The following is a 21800-nucleotide window of genomic DNA, read 5'->3' as shown; positions in this document are numbered from 1 at the left end:
TTTAAGGATCTGGATAGGGTAAGATATGGGTTTGAATTGGGTCTAGACCCATTTAAGTCCATGCCAGTCTAGACCCATTTAAGGATCTGGATAGGGTAAGATATGGGTCTGAATCGGGTCCTGACCCATTTAAGTCCATGCCAACCTTAAAGACTGGCTTTGACCTATTGGATTTTGATATCGATAGGGTGAAATTTGGCCTGAATTGGGTCCAGTCCTACTTAGGTCAGCACCAATCTTAAAGACTAGCTCCAACCCACTTTATCTAGATCAGGATCAAGATGGATCTACGTCTGAATCTGGTCCATACCCACATAGGTTGATTCCAATCTTAAAGATTGGCTTCGACCCATTAGATTTGGATCTGGATTGTGTTAGATTTGGGTCTAGACCCATTTAGGTCAATACTAGTTTTAAAGACTACCTCTGATCCATTGGATCAAACCTAGGTCCAGATTAGGTTCAGACTCCACATAGGTCTGTGCCAATCTTAAAAATTGGCTCTGATCCATTGGATCTGAAACTAGATCGAATAAAAACCCATGACCCATTTTAATACACTCATGGAATAACACCTATATCTTGAGATTTATACGTTCACTTGATGAGCAAGTTGACGTGTTTGAAAGCTAACATCTTTGGCTACAATTGGTCTTTGGGATCAACATCACAGTCAATCATTTTAAATGTGAAAATTTCTCTCAAAGTGGGCTCTACTTTTCAAACAAGTGTTTTTGAAAACCGATACATGTTTTGGCTGTAACTTTTTCCTCCGTTGTATGATCGAAGTGATCTTTGGTTTTTTGTTAAGCTATAAATGTCTACTTTTGGTTAAAAATGATTGAAGATGTAAGTTTATGGGTCAAAAATCAGTGAAAAACAAAAACACCAAAAACTTTTTAAAATACCCATTAAAAATATGAGTACAGTGTACCTTCAGAAAATTTCCATCCTTTTGAAAAGTTCATACCCAATCCTCTTGAGTGTGAACAAGCCTCTCAATTTCGAAGAGTCATGGCATTGAATTTACATCAGGGTCAACACTAATGTTAGTTGAGAACCCAGAAGAAAATTGGGTGTCAACAATGCCCAACATGTCGCTCTGAGCATAAATCAAAGCTCAAATGCCTCAAAATTTCAACTATATTTCCTAAGACGGAGAATGTTCATATCGGCAAATTAAAGGGACCAATTCCTAGAGCATTATGGAATGTTTATGTTGTTGTTGCTAGACATCTTTCTACGCAGGTTTGGCTCTAAAAGAAGTGGATCACTCTAGTGAATGGATGTCATCTTTGCAGGCAAGATGAGTAAAGTCCAGTGCCCTCTTGCTGCTATTGTTTGGTTGTATATTTGTAAATGAGTTTGAAGTTAGAAGAAGCCCAGTCACTTAGTTGGTCCCCAAGATTAAGTTGTGGGTCTCCATCAAGAATCATTACCCCTGGCTATTCAGATTTGGTTTCACATTATTGTGATCTATCAAGAACTGGGTCTGATAGAGAGGAGATCAGCATTGCTAAAGTTCAAAGACATTTGGTTTTATTGCTCGGAAGTTTTGAAGATGATCAGTTAGGAGCCGAATAATCCTGGATTCATGATATTGCTTAAGAACCTATTGTCAATATTTTGGAGAACCTGCAAGGTCTGGATTACATATTTCATTCTTTAAATAGAAGCAACCTTTTGGAGCTAAAATCGAAATTTCTTTGAGGAGTTCTAATGGAGAGTACCTCAAAATTGGTGGTTCGTTTGTGGAGAGCCCCCTAGCTACAGTGTGTGTTCGCGGTCCCAATGAGTTCCACGTATATAAGCATGTGTGGCTCATATTCCCATGTTTGTCAGCATCAGTTAGCGTAGAGTCTGGTGCGGTTGCAAAGATTGAAGTACCCTTTTTGCCATTGGTGTCATAAAAGGATGATTCTAGAAAAGGAGTGGTTGCAAAGACTTAAGTACCACGGATATAGTTATTTAAGACTCAGTCAAGTGCAGGATTATCCGAGAAAGGAAGCCCCCCAAGAAGGCCATGAGCATCAACCCTATCTCTCTCTTTCCCTCTGCCTTTTCTTTTGCCTCTGTGCACATCCAGCAGACTATCCTTTTGACTTTATCAGTACAGGCATTCACGGGGTTATAACCAGTCATTCTTTTGACTTTAATCAGCATTCTCTCTCTCTCTATATATATATATATATATATATATATATATATATATATATATATATATTAACCATCCATTTTGCTTTTTGGTAACTTATGATATAAACCATCCCTGCAACCATATGTACGGGCCTAGGGCTGTCTGCCCCTCACCTACAAAATCTATGGTGAGCGTGTGTATAGAAAGTGTATTTGCTACAGTTGTGTTTATATGTACAAACGACTTCTTTCATTTCAACTTTTTGTCTTTTTTGGTAAATCTAACCATTAGATGTGATCGACATGGTCCAATTTGTGGGAGTTTAACATTTGATTCACAGGACCCTTAACGTGTGGGCAGGTTTTCCTGGCAATCCAAAAATTGTCTACTCATAACACTTTTAAATTTGATAACTTTAAACATATTTTTCTATAAAAAACACACGATCAAAGAGTTGATATATATATATATATATATATATATATATATATATATATATATATATATATATATATATATACCATTGATGAATGATGGGAAGACTTGGGGTAATTGATATGACAGTCTTCATTCGTTTCTATGAAAAATAAAAATTCCAGATTTTTTTTTGTGAAAGAAAAACTTGCAGACATTTATAATGCAACTTCCAACATCTTCAACCAAGTAATATGTAAAATAAATCCTTCCCCATATCCGACTCCATCATTGGCGATCATAAACATGGTTAGAAGAAGCATTCTTCCATAACAAAGCAACAACAAAGACCAGCAATCCTGCAAGAAGCCAGAGTCAAAAAATTAGCATGGGCAAGAAGGTATAATGGAAAACTACTACCATACTACTTACTGATTGGCTTCCAGGGTTTATAACATATTGGATCCAGTTCAGAGACCCAACTTACCTGAATCCATCCTGTTGGGTAACAAACCGTAATCCTGGATTAAAAGTAGGTCGGATCAGAACCATGAAAGGTGTCAATTATCCAACCAAGCTCTTTCTTACGCTGAATTAATGGATATGAGCCTTTAATCATACATCTTGCATAGAACTCTTTCCGATTATATGATCTTGTAAAAATGGATCGATCTTATCATATTTGCACTATAGAATCCAATTACAGATACCAGACAAAATCAATAGCATGATCCGTGTTGCAATACCCAACTTGGGTCTAAAGTCCAAATCCCCCAAGTAATGAGACCCAAACTAATATGATCTGCAAAATTTTAGAAAAACACGGCTTGTCACCTAAACCTACTCCAAAATATCCTAACACACGAGTGATGCATAGCTGCGCGACCCTAAGGTACACAGCTACGAGTGGAACGCTCAGCGTCTTTTATGCACAAAAAATGTTGTTCAGCATCAAAAGCATGCAAGCGGCGTTCAAAACTGCTGCTAAAGCATCTTTTTTAAAAATAACATGTATGTCCCTGGGGGTTATTAGCAGTGATTTTGACCGCCACTAAAGGTCCTAGCAGAGAAATGGACCTTTAGCGCAGTCAAAAACCGTTGCTGAAGTTCTGTTTTGCACAATTTTGACACTGAACAGCATTTTTTGTGCAGAAAAGACGGTGAGCGTCCATCACTTGCGCGATGGAAGCTCAGCAGCGTTTCACTCGTAGTTGTGCACCTAAGGGTTGGGCGGCTACCACTTTTTCCCTAAGACACATATGAAACAAAAAAATAAATTAAAAAAACAGCATTAATTAACTTCATGATAAAAACCAAAAGCAAGATCTTAGACAACAAATTTTTAAGCCCCTTTTTTTGGCAAAATCAAGAAATCTATGCTTGAAAATAACAATCCGAATTTATGTTTTTGTTAAAAACAAGTAATCAACTTTTTTCAATGAAGAAATAAATGCACCAATTTAACTTGGTCTGATGATATTCCATATTAAGCATCCATTTCAAAATATCATTAAAAGAGATATGCATCACACTTAAGAGCTGTCAGTATGTATCTTACAGGCCTCCCCAGACAGCCAGAGTTATTATTCTGGTTCGGAGGTGGAGGAGGTGTCTGCCCATATTGTGGGTATTGAGGAGGGTACCCTTGTGGTGGAGGGCACCCAACAGGTGGGTATTGAGGAGGGTACCCTTGTGGTGGAGGCCCTGGATGGTAACCTGGTTGGGGGTACATCTTACAATTCTAACGGAGCTCTGAATTGTAGAAGAAGGACAATTTTGATGAGCGGTTCAAGGGTGGGAGATATATATATATATATATATATATATATATATATATATATATATATATATATATATAATGACCAATAAGGATGGTAGATAGATCATAATTTCTCCAGTTAAGGTGCCAACTGGAAATTTCTCAAGCATGTGCTTCCTTATTTATGAGGCAGAATTATTTGTCCAACCATCCAATCTTGATTTTCCAATCACAAGGAACTTGACTCATTCAATCAGTTATTGCTTTGAACTTGAACTAATTTTGCTTTCAAGCCCAAGTTCAGGTCAGGTGGTTCACCAGATCGACCAGACCCACTTCCATTAGGACCGTACCTGGCAAATAAACTCCGCCGTTAGAGCAACTTTTCATTCTAAAGGAGGCCTGACGATGTCAGTCAGCCCATTCTCTTGGCCTAGTTTTATTTTCCAAGGGCTGTTCTAGTGTCATGAATGTGAAGAAGAGCATTGGGTATGTTGAGGTTCATGTCCAAGGGTCAGGTCCAATTATGCCAAATTCCCTTCCACTACAACAAAGCAGTAGATTAGCGACGACCACATTCCGTCGCTAACATGGTTAGCGACGGATTAGCGACAACGAGGCGACAGTATGCTTACGTCGCGAATATTTCGACGCTAACTGGCGACGGAATTATTCCGTCGCCAGGTCCGTCGCTAATTGCGATGGAATAACGAGCGCTATATTCCGTCGCCAATCCGCCGGTACTAAACGACGACCACGGCTTGGCGACGGATTTACTTCCGTCGCTATGTCGTCGCTAGATTAATATGAATAGCGACGGATGGTTCCGTCGCTAATCCGTCGCAAACACGAAAAAAAATTAAAAAAAAAATATTTGAAAATTAAATACCGAGAACTGTACAATTTCTATTTCTTGTACAATTTATATTTCCTGTAAATAAAAAACAAACCACACAAAAAAATTCATATAACAAGAATCTACAACAATTAATCGTTCCACCTTAAAATTAAGAAGTTTAATTATTTACAATTCAACAATTACAATTAGGAAAAATAAAAAAATAGAACTTCTTCAACACAGTCCTCTAATCATCGCCAAGATTTTGTGCGTCTTCTTGTTCATTGTCTTTATCTGTCCCTTCAGCTCCACTACCCTGATTATCGCTATCAGCCTACACAAAAAAAGAACAGTCAGTATTGATAAACAAAATATAATGAAATAAATTACACACTATATGTGATTCTATCATGTGCTCATGTGTGATTTAAGGCAATAAAAAAACTCTATATGTGATTCTATCATGCTCATATGTGCTCTAAGGCAGACAAAAAGTTATATATATATATATATATATATATATATATATATATATATATATATATATATATATATATATATATATATATATATATATATATATATATATATATGTGATTCTATCATGCTCATATGTGTGCTAAAGCAGTCAAAAAATTGAATATGTGATTATAGCATGTTCATATGTGTTCTAAGGCATCTAAAAAAACTCTATATGTGATTCTACCATGCTCAGATGTGCTTTAAGGTAGGCAAAAAACTATATATGTGATTCGATCATGCTCGTATGTGTGCTAAGGCAGTCAAAAAATTGAATATGTGAATATAGCATGCTCATATGTGCTCTAAGGCAGGCAAAGCCAAAAATTTTATATGTGATTCTATCATAAATGATATATAACATGTTCATATGTGTTCTAAGGCAGTAAAAAAACTCTATATGTTATTATAGCATGCTCATATATGTGCTAAGGCAGTCAAAAAACTGAATATGTGATTATAATATGCTCATATGTGTTCTTAGGCAGTCAAAAAACTGAATATGTGATTATAGCATGCTCATATGTGTTCTAATGCAGTCAAAAAAACTTTATATGTGATTCTATCATGCTCATATGTGCTCTAAGGCAGACAAAAAGTTATATATATATATATATATATATATATATATATATATATATATATATATATATATATATATGATTCTATCATGCTCATATGTGTGCTAAGGCAGTCAAAAAATTGAATATGTGATTATAGCATGTTCATATGTGTTCTAAGGCATCTAGAAAAACTCTATATGTGATTCTACCATGTTCAGATGTGCTTTAAGGCAGGCAAAAAACTATATATGTGATTTGATCATGCTCGTATGTGTGCTAAGGCAGTCAAAAAATTGAATATGTGAATATAGCATGCTAATATGTGCTCTAAGGCAGGCAAAGCAAAAAAATTTATATGTGATTCTATCATAAATGATATATAGCATGTTTATATGTGTTCTAAGGCAGTAAAAAAACTCTATATGTTATTATAGCATGCTTATATGTGTGCTAAGGCAGTCAAAAAACTGAATATGTGATTATAATATGCTCATATGTGTTCTTAGGCAGTCAAAAAACTGAATATGTGATTATAGCATGCTCATATGTGTTCTAATGCAGTCAAAAAAACTTTATATGTGATTCCATCATGCTCATATGTGCTCTAATGCAGTCAAAAAAACTTTATATGTGATTCTATCATGCTCATATGTGCTCTAAGGCAGACAAAAAAACTTTATATGTGATTATAGCATGCTCATATGTGCTCTAATGCAATAAAAAACCCCTCTATATGTTATTATAGCATGCTCATATGTGCTCTAAGGCAGTCAAAAAACTGAATATGTGATTATACCTGAGAGGGACTTCGAATCGAAGATCCCCTATCCTGAACAGCGGCCTTGATCTCATTTCGGAGAAAGGGGGCGACGGTGTATTGAAAGTAGTTATTCAGTGATTCATTAATGATCTGGCGTACATCATCACCGGAAAGAATAGTCGGCTGCTTGGAGCTTATGTCGGCGCAAGAAGTCGGTGAGCCGTAACTGGAAGAACCAATAACTGGTGAAGTGTTCATATTACTCCCAAACCCGAACACGCGACCTTTTTTGGGTTCACCTGCTGCAGTCACCCATGCTGTAGGATCAAATGATGGATGCTGAGTAGCGTCATCGCCATATCGCTCTACCATCTGTTGCTCATATGCCTCCTACAAAATAATGTTTAAAGTATTCATTAATAATTAATGATAACATTATGATAACTTGCATATATATTGCAATGATTATTAATAGAATTAACACATACCGTTGTCGTTCTCGCCTTCTCTGATACGAAGACTCTCGTGGTCTTCCGTTTATGTGTTTCTACAAACACATCCTTATATGGTACACTGCCTCCTTTTTCTGCTTCCTGCGAAGTTAAATGACAAAAGATTTAGTACACAAGTTTGCAACAATACTTATAAAATTAATATTATATATTGATGAGTTACCATTTTCTTTAGGTGGCTCCCAAATGTCTTAGATCCACCTGTGTGTAGATGGGCTTCGGGCATCTTCGATCGATTTTGTGAAGCCTTCGTAGAGCGATTTTTAAATGCATCTCCCGCCCACTTATCACACATTTCATCCCAGTAATCTCTCCTGATAGTAATAGGACCATGGCCCTTCCACAGTAATGGATCATCTACTACGCCAGATGCTTTTTTTGCTGCAGTCTTTATAGTGTGCAGCATGTCTGCAAATCGATTGGCAGCCACCTTCTGCCACACCTTCCTTGCATCATTTTCTTCCACCGTAATTGCGAAGCGATTCGAAGCCTACAAATATTTTCAGAAAGTTAGTAGACATTGCTTAAATAAATTAAATATAAAACACATTAATTATGAAGAACAACTGTATACCATGAATGAGGACCACAATCTGTCTAACACCTCCTTTGGGTACTCTTTCCATTGAGCAACTGGTCCTGGTAGATGTTGAAGAAGTGAATTCCTAATCTCCCGTACTACTTCTTGTGGCTCAAACCTCGTGCTGCACATGAATTGTTACACAGTAAATATCAATATAAAATATTTAAAAGATATGCAATAATTGAAAACAAAATACTTACGGTCGATTATCGATATACACTATTCGAATGAGTCTTCTTGTGCCAGCCTAAGAAGACCCTGTTTCCTGTGTTGGTTGTTGACTTGTGTGATCAACTGGTGTAGGTGGGTCGTGTACAGGCGCAACATCATCTGTAAAAAAATACATTAGAAATTCTCAAAATGTGCATTTGAACTAATCAAGCATCTAATTAGTTATATGATATACCTATCATAGGAGCCCGTGAAGATGAAGGCTGAGCATGGCTACTACTGGATGAGCAACCACTATAACCTCCACGAACCATATTCTAACAAATAACATATGTCATACAATACATTCAAATAATTCACATCAAGTATTGCAATGCATTCAAGTCATTCACATCAAGCATTGCAATGCATTCAAATAATTGAAATCATTGACATCAAGTATTGCACTAATTCAAATCATTCGTTAATTGCATAAATTATAATACATTCAGATAATTGAAATCATTCACATCAAGTATTACAATGCATTCGAATCATTCGTATCAAGTATTAATATACATTCAAATAAAATTTTTAATCATTCACACCAAGTATTGCAATACAACTCACATCAAGTATTACAATGCATTTAAATAGAGGTTTGTAGTATAAGATTTTGCTCACTAGCTTGAGAATTCTTCCTCGTCACTAGTTTGACTTTCTTCTTCTTCTTCTTCTTCTTCTTCTTCTTCTTCTTCTTCATTGTTTGCCCATCCACTTGGTACATCATTTGGATCACATTCCTCTATGAATGTTTCATCGGCCAATGGAGATATGACATGCATATCATGCGCAACATCGTGACCATAAGCGAAGTCATAGACATCATCTGATTGATAGTGATCACTGTCTTCAGCTAACTCATCTTCCTGTAACTGATCATACTCGGGGTATAGTTTGGATTTCACCTTGCAAACTGCCCACCATTCATTTCTATCTGACTTTTTTATACTCGGATATGAAGTATAATAAACTTGTTGAGCTTGCGAGGCTAATATGAATGGTTCATATGTTCCAAACCTGGATTTATGATTCACCTCCACAATGCCTGAAGCTTTGTCGAGTCTTGTTGCAGTTGGATCAAACCAATGACACTTGAATATCGTAACCCTGTTATTCATGCCTAAGTAAGTCAACTCCATTATTTCCTCTATAACACCGTAGTAATCATGTTCATTTTCACCGTAACTGCTACCCTTGACACACACGCCACTATTTATCGTTGATTTGTTTATACCGTAGTCTTTTGTATGGAATCGATAACCATTTACGATATACCCGTTGTAGCATTGCACAACTTTGGTCGGACCATTTTCTAAATCACATATTCCTTGATCTTTAACATCACCATGGTGAACCTACGCACAGACATAAACAATTATTGTGATCACGATCAATTAAGTAACTTAGTGTTGTTTATAAGTACAAAATTTATGTTAGCTTATTTACCAACTGTTTCAACCACTCCACAAACTTAGTTTCACGTTCTTTTTGTACTTCTGCATCAGTGAGATGTGAAACTTCGCTTTGCAACTCCAGATCAAATCGTCTGCAAACCACAAATACTTATATTACCGAGCCATGTATCCACATATAGAACATAAAAGGATTTATAATTGAGTTGCATATACATATACTTACTCGATGTATGGGTCGATCGCTGAGCAATTAAAAAGAATATAGATGTGTGCTGCATCTTGCTCTCGATCTGTCAATAGCCTTGATCGACAACTACCAAATGCATGCCCAAGTGGTTGAAATATCGACAGCTTGTCAGCTACAGTTACTTGTTCTTCATCATCGTTACGGGGCGGGCATGTGTAACGTGTTGGAATATGAGGTTCAAAGTACATAGATGAGAAATTTGAAATCTCTTCTAAAGTGTACGCCTCACAAATAGAGCCTTCTACTCTTGCTTTATTACGAACCTTTTTTTTTAGGTCAAACATGCATCTGACAAGAATATACATTTCAAATTTTAAATATCTGTCATTAAAGAGACAAATATAAAAAAACATATACCTTTCAAATGGGTACATCCATCGATATTGCACAGGGCCACCAACCCTTAGTTCATATGGCAGATGTATGATCAAATGTTCCATAACATCGAAAAATGCTGGCGGAAATATCTTTTCTAACAGACAAAGAGTGGTGATGACAGAGTCCTCGAGATTCTTTACATCTGATACAACGACCTCCGATGTGCACAATGTTCTGAAAAATCCGCTCAACTCAGACAATACCCCCCATATAGGTTTGTCTAACATATCATGGAATGCTAGGGGTATCAATCGTTGCATAAAGATATGACAATCATGGCTCTTCAACCCATATAACTGTCCATTGTCAATCTTCACAGCCCGAGCAATGTTAGAGACATATCCATCTGGAAATCTCAGTTGTCTCAACCATTGACATACATGTTTTATTTGATCAGGTCCGAGTACGTACTTCGCCTTTGGTTTCAGTACTTTGCCATTATACTCTTTGAGTTCTAATTCTGGTCTTTAAATATTAATTTTAAATCCATACGGGCCTTCGGATTATCCTTCATTTTTCCTTTAATATTCATTACTGTATTGAACACATTATCAAACACATTTTTCTCTACATGCATCACATCCAAATTATGTCGTATCAATAGGGTCGGCCAATACGGTAGTTCCCAAAAAATAGATTTTTTCGTCCAATTGTGATCCTTCCCAAATCCACGGAAGGGTGTAGTACTACGGGCATCTGTTAATACATCTGGAAAGTATCGCAATCTTCTTAGAATCTCTATGCCAGACAATCTTGAGGATGGACCTTCCGTTTCAGTTGTGCCTGCTTTAAATGCATTCTTTTGACGTCGGAACGGATGATCGCTGGGTAGAAATCGATGATGGCTATCAAACCAGCAAGGCTTCCTTCCATGCCTCAATCTAAAAGATTTAGAATCCTCCATGCAGTACGGACAAGCCAACCTCCCATGTGTGCTCCAACCAGATAACATACCATATGCAGGGAAGTCACTGATTGTCCATAGAACAGCGGCCTTCATGTTGAAATTTTGTTTTTTGTGGGCATCATACGTGGTAACACCGTCATCCCACAGTACTTTTAATTCATCAATCAATGGCCTTAGATATACATCAAGATTTTGGTCAGGTGAGGTCGGACCAGGGATCAACAGAGACAAGAAAAGATTTGGACGTTTCATACACAAGCTTGGTGGAAGGTTGTATGGAGTTACAAATACTGGCCAGCATGAGTATGGAGTTGATCTACCCCCAAATGGATTAAATCCATCTGTACATAGACCGAGTCTAACATTTCGCACTTCCATTACAAAGTTCTGATGAGTACGATCAAAGTGCTTCCAAGCTTCAGCGTCAACAGGATGCGTGATCTTATTTTCATCGTGTCGAACTTTATTTGCATGCCATCTCATGTGTTTAGCTGTCCTTGAAGACATATACAATCGCTGCAATCTAGGAGTGATAGGAAAGTAGCGGAGCGACTTGTATGAAACTTCCTTTGATCTCGTGCTACCATTGCCTCTTGTCTTTGGCTTGAACCGAGGATGCCCACATGACGGGCATGATATGTCATTTTTCTGCTCCTTGAAATACAACATGCAGTGATTTGGACAAACATCAATCTTTTTGTAACCCATACCTAGAGCGTTGACCATAACTTTCGCACGATAGAAATTTTGTGGCAATTTCTCATCTTTAGGCAATATACTCTTCATAATCATGCACAAACGGTCAAAACATGATTGACTCAAATTATACTCAGACTTCAAATTCATTAGTTGAAGAACTGCAGACAAGATAGTGTGACTCTCACAACCGTTCCAAAGTGGCTCATCAGCATCTCTAAGTAAATCATAAAATCTACTAGCTGCATCGTTTGGTGATTCTTCATCTACGGCAGTTCTTACATCACTAGAACTCATAGCAGAACCCAGTTTTGTTCTTGCGGCATCAAATATCAAATTCGTATATGGATTATCGTGCACCACATTCACCCGTGCATCAAAATCGTTTATAAATTCTTCTTCATGAAACGTCCAGTTCTGATAATCACTCACAAAACCCTTCCTGTATAGGTGATGCCTAACGCCATGAGGTTCTACAAATCGATTATTCTTACAAATCTTGCAGGGACACCTAATCCGACCTGTGGGATCTACCGTACTGACACTTGCCGTTGCAAATTCAATAAAACTGTCAACACCATCCATATATTCATGCGATAACTCATTGTCCACTATCCTACGGTACATTCATTCACGGTTTGCAGTCATTCTGTCGTATGATGTTACGAATAGTATCCTAACCAGTTAAAAGAGAACCATCAGAATGCTATGATGAAGAAAATATCAAATTTATCATGCAATATATGATGTCATACAATCACAAGAATTATGATGCATGCATTGATAACTTAATATTTTCATGTGCAAACTATTCATGACACGATACATTAATTTGAAGCATGCTTTCAGTATACAATTTCACATGGAAGACATAATCAAATTGAAAGTAACTACATGTAAGCATGGATACAATCACATCAAACATTGCAATACATCGAAATAATTCATATCAAACAAATGTCAAACATGTACCTGCAGCAAACACACTTCAATATCTCACTAACTACTACCATGCATAGCATGGACTCCGTACTCCAAAAATAAGAACACTTCCATATTCATACATTAAAATCATGCTCAGCATGATCTCCGAACTCCAACAAAGCAGTCCTAGATATCAACAACTAAGTGAGTGTGTGAACAATAAAGTGTTACATTCAATAAATTAAATAACATGTGATGCGCTTGCATCACTTACTCACCACGGGTATTTACCCGATTTGCATTGTTTTTGTCACTTACTTACCACGGGTGGCGGGGCACAAACGAGTTCCGTTGAGAAATCTGCAAAAAACACTGTGTTAAAATGAATATTGAAGCTAATTAGGGAAACACAAACACTTATGCAATGCAAAAAACAACTAAACTGATGATGATATATCTAATGATGAAATGCGATGAAATAAAGTGTGCAAGTAATGTACTGCAATGAATATTGAAGCTAATTAGGGAAACACAAATACTTATGCAAAGGAAGCAAAAAGACTAAACAGAACTTTTACAAGAATGAAAAACTAAAAGATTAACAAAAATTAGCAGAACAAGAAATGCAGACAAGGAATTATCTAAACATGAAATGCAATGATGAAAAGCAAACAGAGAAAAATGAAACAAGAAAATAACGAGAAAAACACAATTGGAAATTGAAATACAGGAAAACAGAAAAATGAACTTGTAAAAAAATTCAGGAAAATAAAATTTGAATGAAATAGACATAAAAAAATCAGATAAAAGCATGAAACATAAAACTGGACAAACAAAATTTTGAATGAAAGAAAAGAAAACAGGTAAAAATTAAAAAGGTTACCAAAATAGTTTCAACTTATAGTTGATAGCATAAATAATGGCTATTTAAACTTAGATAGGCAATCACTATTTAAAATTAAGGGAAGACTCCACAAAGACACGAAAGGCATCTGGACATCCATGTGTTAGGTTTGGCACTTTGAAGCCCTAACCCAACACATTATAGTTTTCAAAATCATAACTTTGCTAAGAATTATCTTTTTTATCAATATTTTCAAGTAAATAATTCTTTTCTAGAGAGTTTGAAGAAATCATATGTTCTTGACCATCCAAAGATATTCATGGTGACAAGTTTAATAGCTTAATATCATGAAATGAGTTCAATACACGTTTCTAGAGAGGAATAAACAAAGAAAGTGACTGAAGCCAATCAGTTACCTTACCTTTATTTGATGTATAAATAAAATAGACATTTTCCCTTAGTAATATAGCTGATATAAACATAAACTATCATGATAAAATTGTGACATTTTTATTTTAATGATAATATTGCAATCTTTTTAGAATAATAACATGGTATTTTGATTGTTTAAAATGGTTACCAAAATATCACTTTTTCATATTATTTTCAAAATATCACCCACCATGAGTGGCATCCAGCATTACCAATGATAAGACTGCAATGACCTTCTATGGAATTCAACAAAACCCTACGCTAATCAGCGGTTCCAAACCAACACTTTTAATCAGAAATTCCAAAGTCTGATAGAAGAAATATATATATATATATATATATATATATATATATATATATATATATATATATATATATAAATATATATATATACATATATATTTGCTATTGTCTACTGTATGTACAATCATAGTGACAAAAGTTAAAAACGGCAAAATATCAGCAGTAAAAAATTCACAAGAAACGTTCAGCATGGTTTGTTTGCTAGGCTTACACTTTGGATCATCTTTTTTCGATTGTAAAAATATAATTTTGGAGTCATGAAATTTTGGTACATTGTAGGCCGCTGAATTTTTAACCCCTTGGAAACCAACTTACATGTTGCAAAAACATGATCCAATTTACTTGTGTTAAATAAACTATGCAGATCACATCTATAAAGTTAGATCTACAAAAAAGTGGGAAAAATGCGAAAAGAAGTGTTCTACTAGATTGTGTGTACACACGACTGTAGCAAATTTATATCCCTGATAGAATGATGATCTAAAATGCAAAAATTCATGCACGAAAAAAAACTCAACAAAGAGATCATTCCCTACCTTAAAGTGCATGTTAGTCATTCACAATGATGGATGGCAACAGAGAATCCACCCATCAGGTCAACATAGCATCCAATTACTAAAATTACAATGATTCTTAGTACAATATAGTGAACATGACTCGACCTCAGCTCAAAGGCAAATCACAAGAGGAATCGGAGGAAGAAGAAGAAGAAGAAGAAGAAAAAGAAGAAGAAGAAGAAGAAGAAGAAGAATGAAGATTACCTGCGCGTCGCCGGGCGGTGGCGGGAGGCTGACGGGGAGCGGCAGCTGGCGAGCGGTGGACGGCTGGCGAGCGGCGGCTGGCGAGCGGTGGACGGGGAGCGGCGGCTGGCGAGCGGCGGCGGCCGGGCGGTGGCGAGAGCCGACGGGCGGCGGGAGGGAGAGGGCGGCGGGCGGGAGCAAGACAGCGAAACAGGAAAAAGAGAAAGAGGGATGGGATTAGGGATTTACGCGACATTTAGCGACGGCTTAGCGACGGAATAATTCTGTCGCTAAGCCGTCGTAAATCAAAATACCAAAAAAGCGACGGAATGTATTATGTCGCTACGCCGTCGCGAATTAGCGACGGATTAGTGACGACAGAGTTCCCTCTCTAAATCCATCGCTAAAATGGTGTTCTTGTAATAAGAATTAGCGACAAAAAATTGCAGTCGCTAATCCGTCGCTAAGTAGCGACAGATTATCGATAAAAGTTGTTTCTTCGCTAATCCGTCGTGAATTAGCGACAGATTGTATCTCTAGCTAATCTGTCGCTAATTAGCGACGGAAAAAATCCATCGCAAATTTCCGTCGCTAATTAACAATTTTCTTGTAGTGTTCCAGTTAAGCGCTTACTCGGGTTGGGATCTGCCTGGCTTTGACCCTAACCCAGTCCACACATCCTAAGTAATCGATGTTGGTGGTACTTGTTTAATTAATTTGACATTCTATTGATCACATCATTGAGTTTATTAATAATATCTTTTCATTTTGCGGATAGGATATTCCCTTAGCAGTCATTGTTCGACAAAAAAGAAATGGATATTTTGATTTGGGTTCTTTGAAATCAGCAAGGTTTAATAATTATGTAAGGGGAGATTAGTTTCGTTACAGCTAACGGGACATCAATCACTTTACTTATTTAAACATATGTTTGTCTTTCTTAAATACAAAGATGATACTTGTAAGCATAGTGACAAACACCACGAGATTTTATGAAAATCTTGCGATATCGCAAGCCTGAAATGGCAATTTCTTGCGAGATTTACAAAATATTGCGAGATTTATGAAAAAACATAAATACCGTGATTTAAACGTGATATTTACGTTTTAAACAACTATTTGTCACGAAAAAAATTTGTGTATTTTTTATTATTTTTAATTAATTTTTATGAATATTTTTTTATAAAAAAAATATTTTTTATATTTTTTAATTAATATTTTTATTGCCTAGATTTTTCCAAAAAAAAATGCGAGATTTATGATCATTTTTCAATTTATCACAAGTTTTTGAAAACGAAAAATTGCCGATAAAAACATTTGTCACTATGCTTGTAAGGAGAGAGTGGAAGGCGAGGACAGATATCATGAGCTTCATTCCACCTTTAGCTCAAGTTATTTTGGAATCATGCCCTAAAGATATTCTAACAGTTGCCATGAAGCGTGGGTATTGTTAAAATTCTGTAAAATTAATAACTAATCAGATATCACAATAGCAATGGTTAGAAAATTAACTTTCCTCATTCAATAAAGAGTGTTGAAAAACATGAAAATAAAGTGTAGTGACAGCAGGGGTTTTGGCCCAAGGCACTACGCATGTTCGCTTATCTAAGGTAGTGAACGTCCTTCACAATGGTGCAACGGATTTTCGAAGTCTACCTTATAAGGGATTCAATGAGCCTGCCTCACTGCTCTACTTTCTTTGGGCTTGCACGACCTTATAGAACTGTTGTGATATGCCAGAACACTTCAAGAATGCCTTGATTATGATGACTTATCATACTCTTAAAGGCTTAGCCCTTTTACAGCATATTAGAGGTTAAGCTTTCAGAAATCTAATGCAAAAAACATATTTGAATTTGATTAAGATCCAAAAGAGATATGAGAGAAAGAAAGAGTGGAATAGAATTCTCTTGTCCACATAGTACATTAATAATATGTTGGGTTTATATATACACATCCATGGATAATAATGTCAAAGTGTGTTTCATATGAGTCACCCCCTTGCATTATACGAATTGGTGTTAGATTTATAGTCAATGAAAAAATGACTTAATACGAATACGTGACTTAAGCTCAAATCCTCTTTCAAAGAGCTTTAATTAGCCGGAAGCTGACAAAGCTTGAAATAGTGCTGTGGGCCAAGGGCCCCGACCTCGTGTGTGTGTGTGTGTGTAGGGTGGGGGTGCGGAGCGTGGGGGTCTAGATTTTAGATCTAGATTGGACCGATATAGATCTAGGTCATACAAATTCTTTAGATTGGATCCAAGTTATTGGATCCAAGTTAAAGTTGATATTTTGCAAGGTAAATTTTATTTTATTTTCTATTTCACTGTTGTAAAAAGAAAAAGAAACCTGAAATTATCTCCCTTCTAGTTAATTATCCTGATAGTTTGCGTTAGTAGGTTAATCCAACCTTTGATCAGGATATGCACTCGGAAGTCTTGGATCTCCATCTATATAAGGTTATCCAACATAATCTATGACCAGAACACAAACCATGTTCGTCCTATTAAGATACTACTCAATTAAGTTTTTCTGTATACCCTCAAGCTAAATAAAACCAATGAGCTTTGGCACCATCATTTAGCACCCAATAGGGGTTATACGAACATAGTTTGATTATATTGACTCATATATTTCATAGATACCCAGTTCCTTTGCTTTGGTCCATGACTTTTAGTTTGTGACCTAGCATACTAGATCATGCTTCTCCAGGGAGTTTGTCTCCATATTGAGTGCTGTTGACCTGTGACTCTTGGCTATAAATGAAAAAATTCCACTTTAGAGTCGTGAAAGTTGAATAGAAAAGGACAGAAGGACAGTACTGCACTAGTTTTAGTTCTGGAGGTATGAAATTGTTATATATAGTAAGAATCCTATCCTATAATACCAAGTTCTCTAGGTTCAGTGCAGACAACTGCTTGTGACATGGATGCTCTAGTGTCCTAGGCAACCACTATCTGTGCCTTGACCTTTTTTTTTTGTGTTTTGTTTTGAAGAAGTATACCTTGATATTTTTTAACCAAGTCGCCTACACCCTGTTGAAGAAATTATCAGAAATTAATGGGTCCACTTGAACCGTGGTTACCAGATGCTTATTTTTAGGTCATGATTACTGGGTTACTGGTTACGGGCCTCTGGTGCACTAGTTCCTCATATCTAGCAATCACAAACTTGAAAATTCTATGTTTGGTTACAAAATGAGCGCAGGAAGCGACGGGAAGGTGGCTTGGAGGCAGACCCCGTGGCACCAGTCTCATGCCTTTTGAGGACCTTCTAGACCTCTCCGCCGCTTGTTGCAGGTAAGAATCATAGTCTATCCTGCCCACATTCTTCCGTTAGGGGCGACTTATGAATGTCACCAAGTTGAATGGGAGGTGACAAGTTAGAAACTCAAAGGTGAAAGTTGGGTGTACTCTCCATAGGCAAGGGGACCTAAGGGGTTTAATGGCTGGCCAATATAAGGTCGGTGATAGAAGGTTTTTCCTTGGATTATTAAGAAAAAACAAATCATAGTCTATCATTGGTTAAACGGTGAGAGAGCATATATATATATATATATATATATATATATATATATATATATATATATATATATATATATATATATATATATATATATATATATATATATATATATATATATATCAATGTGACAAATCTTGTACATAACTCCTTTTGCAGGGTCTTGATCCAAGAACAACTGCCAGCTTGTTCTCCAACGCGATCTGCATAGGGGAAAAGGTAATCAACAATGAGAACTGCAGCTTTGAAATAATTCACCATACAATCAGTGGCGGAGCCAGAAGTTTTTCGTTGGGTGGGCAGACTTCGGGTCTCGGGGACAATGCTATGGTCTTGAAGGACAATCCATTTATTCGGACCAGTGGCGGAGCCAGAATTTTTTTGCCCACCCATCGTCAGAAGAAAATTTGGTTGTGTGTGATAGATCTGACATGCTCTTCTAGTAGCGGCCTCCTTTTCCGGAGAAGGCGATGGCCATCAAGTTGATGGTACCATCTGGTGTCATCATTCTGAGGGCCTTCATGGCATCGGCCTGCTCGTGGTCAGGCTACAACACACTTTCAATCCCTCTTTTCCTCCATTTAGTGAAGCAAGCATAGTGTTTTGCATGGCACCCATAACCAGATTTAGGTTCCAGTCATCCATATCATCATTTCTGTGATTAGGACCTCACCGATGCAAGTTGTTTTCATCAAATTGGACCCTGTGTATGTGATCTACATCATCCATTTAGTAAAGACATTTGAATAGACAGAATCTGACTTATGTGCAGGACTTTTTGCTGATTCAAAAATCAATAATAAAAACATGGTTTTTTTTTGTTAAAGAACGCTGTCAAAATAAATTGAAAATCATGTTTTTTTTTAGTTAAAGAACACTATTAAAAGATTGATTTCTATTAAATCAACTGTGCTGAACCCATCGATAGGGCCAGATTGATCAAAACAACTTAGTACCAATGAGATCCGAGAGAGAGTTATGACCACAGAGGATGATACAGGGATGAGTGGAGCCGGGTTCCCCATAAACGTGACAAAAGAAGCTGGGGAAAAACACACAGATCTTAGTTGAATATTCACAAGAGAGAACTCCAACTCCCATGAACTAATAACCCGTCTCTTCTGCAGTTTTTACACAGTTCAATAAGGTAAAAAAAATTAAAGGAAAAGATTAGCACTACCATCGTCACACATGGACGCATATTCTTTCTTTAACATCGTGAGAAGAAATTTTTTTTTTCGGATTTCTAATTCTGGGGTGGGCGACCGCCCACCCCTGGCTCAGCCAGTGCATACAATATGGGGTTGTTTCAGCCAAAGGACAGGCCTCCTCCTCCAATTTGAAGACACCCATTTGCTTAGAATGAAGGGCAAAGGAGATGATAGCGTGTTTTGGGAAACCATCATGGAGTCCTTGATACAAGACTACAGATTTGTTGATGGGATCAACATAGCACACAGTGGTAAAACCATAGTCTCTTTGTTTAGGTACGGGCAGTTTTCCACAAGTCACAAGACGAAGATGGAAGAGACTTGGACCATTGAAGAGATGGACTTCAACATTTGGGGTTTGTCTACGGAATGCTTCTTGCCTCCTGCAGACCTCAAGAAAGAGGAAGGTGATTAGGTGATGGTGATGGGCAGGCCCTTAATTAATCGCAAGGCTTCCCTCCTTGAGTAAAAAGACAGGCGAAAAAAGAAACGATTATAGAGAATGGAGTGTGAGGGTACTGGAATATCCTCAGTACAAACTAGGGGCAAAAGCTTGCGTAAAAAATGCTCATGCTGCTCCTACTTGCTATCTGATTGAAAAGTCGTAAAACTGTGAGGCCTAATGCCAGCAGGCAGGCTGTATGATGTGTGTCATGCTCCTCCATCCACTTGTGTGGTGAAAAACACCATCAAACCCAATGATTGGATATCTCTTTTCATTTGAAATATGACACCTCACACTATCATTGCATTTCAAAATCAACGTCTATGAAGAGACACATCTTAAAACCCGATCAAGTAAGCTTGAGCCCCCCTGGCTGAAATTAAAACACGTCACACTATCATTGCTAGGTCAAGGTGTGGAGTCCCTCCCTCTCCTCACATTGATAAGAAGAGGGGAGCGGGGAGGCCCCTACATTAATTGAAATTAAGAGGGAGCTTCTTCCTTTCCCCCATGCATGAGGTAGTGGGGGAAGAGGAAAGACCCCCTCATCAAGTAAGAGTAGTGCGGGGGAGGGGGTAAACACCCCACGTATTCTTGGGTTATATCATATTCTCTCCATTTTCAAGAGAGAGAGGGGATAAAGCACCGAGGGGTGGTGACAACCAGTAACAACCTCCCTCATATTATGTTGCCTGTTATATATATATATATATATATATATATATATATATATATATATATATATATATATATATATATATATATATATATATATATTACAGGCAACCATGGTTGTCAGCATTGATCAAGTAATAAAGGGAGAGGGGCCGGGGCCCAAAGGGTGGCTCTTTGTCCCTGTCGTCCACCGTAAAGAAGAGAGGGGGGTCGGGAGATAGAGGGCATTGCTTTGTCTTCACCCACTGCTGCCATTATGAAAAAAAAGAGTGACGCAGGGCATGCCCCTATCTCAGCCACCGGTAACGATGAGGTTGCCAATAACACTCAACAGAGAAAGAGAGAGAGAGAGAGAAGGGTTGTGGTTTTTGGCTCGGCCATTTAAGACCATGGATTGACTCAATTCGAGTTAGAACTAGACTAAGTCGCCTACCAGTCGGTTTGGGTGCAACCAGACCGAGTCTGGTGGGTTTGCACGCAAACAAACTTAGTTTGGGTAAAACCAGCCCAAGTCTAGTCAAATTTGGGAGGAGACAGAGAGTAGATGCTCTCTATCTCGATCTAGGTGGAACCAGACCGAGCCTAGTTAAATTTGGGGGGCTCTTTGTTTTGGTCTACATACGGACTGACTCAGTCTGGAAAAAACCAAACCGAGTCCAGTCAAGTTGGGGCGAGACAACGAGTCGACACAATCTGTCTCAGTCCGTCATCTTTAGACTAAGCGACTCGGTCTGTGTTGAACCAGATCGAGTCTGACCAT

The 21800-nt window shown here is 37.3% G+C and overlaps 1 pseudogene; it reads left to right on the top strand.

Annotated features, from left to right (window-relative positions):
• The first annotated feature begins 3420 nt into the window (after window positions 1-3420).
• LOC149837466 (uncharacterized) lies at window positions 3421-20335 on the top strand (annotated as a pseudogene).
• Window positions 20336-21800: the final 1465 nt, after the last annotated feature.

Source organism: Nuphar pumila, chromosome 5 (assembly GCF_984573655.1).
Source record: "Nuphar pumila chromosome 5, dmNupPumi1.hap1.1, whole genome shotgun sequence".
In the NCBI taxonomy this organism is placed as follows: Eukaryota; Viridiplantae; Streptophyta; class Magnoliopsida; order Nymphaeales; family Nymphaeaceae; genus Nuphar; species Nuphar pumila.
Note: the sequence above shows the minus strand (reverse complement) of the source record. Positions and strands in the feature narration are given on the sequence as shown.